Genomic DNA, 6,143 nt, shown 5'->3' on the forward strand with positions numbered 1-6,143 from the left:
TTTTTTTTTTTTTTTTTTTTTTGAGATGGAGTCTTGCTCTGTTGCCCAGGCTGGAGTGCAGTGGTGCGATCTTGATTCACTGCAAGCTCCACCTCCTGGGTTCATGCCATTCTCCTGCCTCAGCCTCCCAAGTAGCTGGGACTACAGGCACCCGCCACCACACCCAGCTAATTTTTTGTATTTTTAGTAGAGATGGGGTTTCACTGTTTAGCCAGGATGGTCTCGATCTCCTGACCTCGTGATCCACCCATCTCGGCCTCCCAAAGTGCTGGGATTACAGGCGTGAGCCACCGCGCCTGGCCCACATTTCCTTCCTTTTTAAGGTTAAATAATTTTCCATTATGGGCCAGGCATGATGGCTCACCCCTGTAATCCCAGCACTTTGGAAGGACGAAGCGGGAGGATCACGAGGTCAGGGTGTTATGGGAATACATAATAATCTATTTATCCATTCTACTGTTGATTGACATTTAGTTGGCTTCTGGTTTGGCACAATCACTTATAGTACTGCTATATACATTGAATTTTAGTGAACGTATGTAGGCATTTCTGTATTTCTGTTGGGTATATACCTAGAAGTGTAATTGCTAGGTCCCAGGGTGTGTGCATGCTGTGTGAATGTTCACCATTTTTTTTTTTTTTTTTTTTTTTTTTGAGATGGGGGTGGCCAGGATGGTCTTGACCTCAAGTGATCTGCCTACCTCGGCCTCCCAAAGTGTTGGAATTACAGGCATGATCCACCATTCCCAGCCTCATGTTCATCTTTAATAGACACTGCCAACCAGGTTTTCAAACTAGTTTTCTCCATTTATACCCCCGCCATCAGTATCTGAGAATCTCAGTTGCTTGCCAACATTTGGTATTGTTAGTCCTTTCAATTTTAGCAGTTCTGGTGGGAGTGTAGCCGTGTTTTATTATGGTTTTAATTGACCTTTAGCCCAGTGCCTAAAGAAATGTAACACCGTTTCAAATATTTATTGGCCATATGAATATGCTATTTTCTGAAATATCAATTCACACCATTTGTCCATTTTTCCACTGGTTTTCTGCCTTTTAAAAAAACAGGTTAGTAGGAGTTCTTTATTTTCATATGAGTCCTTTGTTAGAATACATATTTTTCTCCCACTCTCTGGCTTGCCTTTTCATTCTCTTAACGGTATTTTTTGATGAAGATCAGTTTCTATTTTAATGTAGTCCAATTTATCAACATTTTCCTTTATAGTTAAGGCTCCTTTGTTTCTGGTTTAAGAAATAATTTCTGGCGAGACACAATGGCTCATGCCTGTAATCGCAGCAATTTGGGAGGCTGAGGAGGGAGGATCACATGAACCCAGGAGTTCGAGACCAGCCTGGGCAATAGCAACACCCTATCTCTACTAAAACAAACAAGTAAATAAAAGAAATATTTTCTTATCCTGAAGGTTCTGAAGATACTCTATGATATTTTCTTCTAGAAGTTTTATTGTTTAACGTTTGATCTACAACACATCTGGAACCAACTTTTGGGTGTGGTATGAGGTAGAGGTCATATGACTATCAACGAGCTCAGCCCTATTTATTCAAAAAGATCATTTTTTGCTTCTCACTGCACTGCAATGCTGCTTTTGTCATAAACCAAGTTACCATATATGTGTGAAATTTTCCTGATTTTTCCATCTTATTCTTTTGGTCTATTTGTTTTTCCTTGCAAGACTATGCTGCTTTAATTATTATTATAATAAGCCTTGCTCTCTGGAAAGTACTCTTGCTATTTTTTTGCTTTTGACAAAGGGAATTTGTTGACTTATAGAACTAAGCTGTATAACTAGCTTCAGGCATAACTGGATCCAGGCACTAAAATGAATCTTTAGGAATACAGCTCATTTCCCATCTGGGCCTTACTTTTCTATATCTTGACTTCCCTCTCAGGCAGAATCTCTTCCCTCATGGTGACAAACAGGGCCCACAGCAGCTCGAAGCTTCCATCCTATCATTTCAACAACCTAGCAGAAAAGGGGTACTGCCTTCCTGAATGGTGATACCAAAGTCTCAAGGTTAGCTCTCATTGGCCCAACTTGGGTCACATGTCCATTTCTATAGCAAGCATGTGTCTTAGTCCATGTTGTCTTGCTATAAAGGAAAACCTGATGCTAGGTAATTTTTATTTTATTTTATTCTATTTTATTATTTTATTTTGAGACAGGATCTTGCTCTGTCACCCAGGCTGGAGTGCAGTGGCACAATCTCGGCTCACTACAACATCCGCCTCCCAGGTACAAGTGATTCTCCTGCCTCAGCCTCCAGTGTAGCTGGTACCCACCACCACACCTGGCTAATTTTTTGTATTTTTAGTAGAGACAGGGTTTCACCATGTTAGCCGGGCTGATCTCGAACTCCTGACCTACAGTGATCCACGAGGCTGGGTAATTTATAAAGGGAAAAGGTATATTTGGCTTGTGATTCTGCTGGCTGGAAGACTGGGCATGCAGAGAAAGTCTCAAGCTGCTTCCACTCTTGGTGGAAGGAGAAAGCAAGCGGGGATCACATGGCAATAGAGGAAGCAAGAGAGGTAGCTGTCAGCCTCTCTTTGACAACCAGCTCTCATGGGAACTAATGGAGGAAGAACTCACTCACCCACACTCCCACGGAGGGCATTAATCTATTCGTGAGGGGTCCACACCTGTGACCAAAACACCTCTCATGAGGACCCCATCTCCAACACTGGGGATCAAATTTCAACAATGAAGTTTAGAGGGCAGCCTGGCCAACATGGGGAAACCCCGTCTCTACTAAAAATACAAAAATTAGCCGGGCGTGGCATGTGCCTGCAATCCCAGCTACTCAGGAGGCAGAGGCAGAAGGCTCACTTGAACCCAGGAGGTGGAGGTTGCACTGAGCCAAGATTGTGCAACTGCACTCCAGCCTGGGCAACAGAGCAAGACTTTATCTGAAAAAAAAAAAAAAGAAAAAAGAAAGCTGATATCCAAAGTATACAAAGAACTAAAACTCAACAATAAGAAAACAAACAACCCAATTTAAAAATAGGCAACAGATCCAAACAGACACTTCAACAAAGAAGATATGCAGATGGCAAATAAGTAAATAAAAAGATAGTTGGCCAGGTGTGGTGGCTCCTACCTGTAATCCCAACACTTTGGGAGGCTGAGGCAGGAGGATCATTTGAGGCCAAGAGTTTCAGACCAACCGAGGCAACACAGTGAGATTCCATCTCTACAAAATTAAAATAAAAGGTCAGATGCGGTGGCTCACACCTGCAATCCCAGCACTTTGGGAGGCCATAGCTGATAATTCCCTTGAGCTCAGGAGGTCAAGACCAGCCCAGGTAATGTGGTGAAACCCATCTCTATGAAAAATACAGAAAAATTAGCCAGGTGTGGTGGTGCACACCTGTGGTCTCAGCTACTTGGAAGGCTGAGGTCAGAGGATCACTTGAGTCCAGGAGACAGAGGTTGCAGTCAGCAGAGACAGTGCCACTGCATTCCAGCCTGGATGACAAAGCAAGACCCTGTTTCTAAATAAATAAAATAATAAAAATAGAAGTAAAAAAATAGCCAGGTGTGATGGCACACACCTGCAGTCCCAGCTACTGGGGAGGCTGAAAAGGAGGATCAAAGAGTTGGAGGCGGCAGTGAGCTATGATTGCACCACTGTACTCCAGCCTGAGCAACAGAGACCCTGTTTCTTAAAATAAACAAACAAACAAATAATAAATAAAAGGTACTTGGTCTGGGCATGGTGGCTCACACCTGTAATACCAGCACTTTGACAGGCCAAGGTGGGCAGATCACCTGAGGTCAGGCATTCGAGACCAGCCTGATCAACATGGAGAAACCCCGTGTCTACTAAAAATACAGAATTAGGCGGGCGTGGTGGCGCATGCCTGTAATCCCAGCTACTCAGGAGGCTAAGACAGGAGAATCACTTGAACCCGGGAGGTAGAAGTTGCAGTGAGCCGAGATCATGCAATTGCACTTCAGCCTCAGCGACAGAGCAAGACTCTGCCTCCAAAAAAAAAAAAATGGTGCTCAACATCAAATGTCATTAGGAAATTACAAATTAAAACAACAATGAGATGCGGCAACCACCTATTAGAATGGTGAAAATCCAAAGCATGAATAACACCAAGTGCTGATGAGGATGAGGAACCTCAGGAACTCTTATTCATCTCTGGCAGTAATGCAAAATGATGCAGCCACTTTAGAAGACAATTTGGCACTTCCTTACAAAACTAAACACTCTTACCATTTATTGCAGCACTCATGTTCCTTGGTATTTACCCAAATGAGCTTTTTAAAAAATCAGTGGTTTTTAGGGGTTTGGGAGGAGGACAGGATGAATTAGCAGAGCCCAGGCGAGTTTTAGGACAGTGAAGCTACTCTGCACAATACTATAATGGTGGGTACATGTCATTATAAATTTGTTCAAACCCACAGACCATAAAACAAAACACTAAAAGAGAAACTTAATGTAAACTATGGACTTGCCTCTCAATTTTGCTGTGATTTTAAAACTGAAAAAAACAAACAAACAAAAAAAAAACTATAGAATGTACAAAGTATCACACAAGGAGTGGACCTTAGTGGAAACTACAGATTTCAGCTAATAATAATGTATCAGTATTGGCTTATTAATTGTAACAACAGTAGCACAGTAACACAAGATGTTAACAGGGGAGATGGGGGGCAATGAACGGATGAAGGGGGATATACAAATTCTCAGAACTTTTCATTCAATTTTTTCCTGTAAACCTAAGACCATTACAAAAAAAAAACTTGTTAATGAAGAAGAAAATCAGAGATAACAGATGTCACTCAGGCAAAAACATCAGGTGTCCATTATAAGGATCCAAGCTGCCCTAGGTGTTCACTCTAATAACAGTCTGCACCTTGGGGCATGATTATGGAGCCTAGAAGGGATAAAGACGCAGGCCACGGTGGTTCACGCCTGTAAGCCCAGCACTTTGGAAAGCGGAGGCAGGCGGATCACCTGAGTTCAGGAGTTGAAGGCTAGCCTGACCAACATGGTGAAACCTCGTCTCTATTACAAACACACAAAATAGCCGGACATGGTGGCACGAGCCTGTAATCCCAGCTACTTGGGACACTGAGGCAAAATAATTGCTTGAACCCAGGAGGCGGGGGTTGCGGTGAGCCGAGATCGCACCGCTGCACTCCAGCCTGGACAAAAGAGCAAGACTTCGTCTCAAAATAAAAAATAAAATTAAAAACCAAAGGCCAGGTAGCGATGGCTCACACCTGTAATCCCACCAATCTGGGAGGCCGAGGCAGGTGGATCACGAGGCCAGGAGATCGAGACCATCCTAACACAGTGAAACCCCTTCTCTACTAAAAATACAAAGAATTAGCTGGGCGTGGTGGCACGTGCCTGTAGCCCCAGCTACTCGGGAGGCTGAGGCAGGTGAATCGCTTGAACCCGGATGGCGGAGGTTGCAGTGAGCCGAGATCGCGCCACTGCATTCCAGCTTCAGAGACAGGGCAAGACTCCGTCTCAAAAATAAAAAAGCTACAAATACAAAAATTAGGCAAGTGTGATGGTGTGTGCCTGTAACCCCAGGGTGAGACAGGAGACTCTCCTGAACCCAGGAGGAGGGGGTTGCAGTGAGACGAGATCATACCAGTGTACTCCACCCTGGGCAATAGAGCAAGACTCCATCTCAAAAGATACATTGCAGTAATTTAAAAACACTTATATTGGAAATGAAATTTCTTCCTGTCCAGTCCTCCCTTTATGTTTTGTTGTTATATAGGAAACAATGAAAAAAAATTTTTGTTTTTCAATTTTGCCCAGGTTAGCTTCAGAACACGAAGCATCGCCTGCTTGTGTGCCAGGAAAACCAGACAGAGCCACCGCAGCTGACGGAAAAAGTGCTCTCAATTCTTCCATTTGAGCTTCCAGGGAGCCATGTAGCTAATCACGAGAGGCTCACCCCTAACATCACCCATTCCCCTGGGCCAGAGAGTGCCCTGCATTCCATGGCGCCCCTTAGCGGGAGGAAAGGGACCTGTATCTGAGAGAGAGTAGCCAATTGGGTCCGCTGACTCGGGATCCTGAGCCCTGTCCAATACTCCTCACTCCCCCACAGCGACTCAAGTCACTTTCCATCTCCACATCCCCAGTGCTCC

At 43.9% G+C, this 6,143-nt stretch overlaps 1 protein-coding gene across 1 annotated transcript in view; it reads right to left on the reverse strand.

Annotated features, from left to right (window-relative positions):
• The window catches only part of LOC108535767 (uncharacterized), a 12,930-nt gene that overhangs the window by 2,430 nt on the left and 4,357 nt on the right, over positions 1–6,143 (reverse strand). The window lies entirely within an intron of this gene.

This window comes from Rhinopithecus bieti, unplaced genomic scaffold (genome assembly GCF_001698545.2).
Source record: "Rhinopithecus bieti isolate Rb0 unplaced genomic scaffold, ASM169854v2 scaffold_12070, whole genome shotgun sequence".
NCBI lineage: Eukaryota > Metazoa > Chordata > Mammalia > Primates > Cercopithecidae > Rhinopithecus > Rhinopithecus bieti.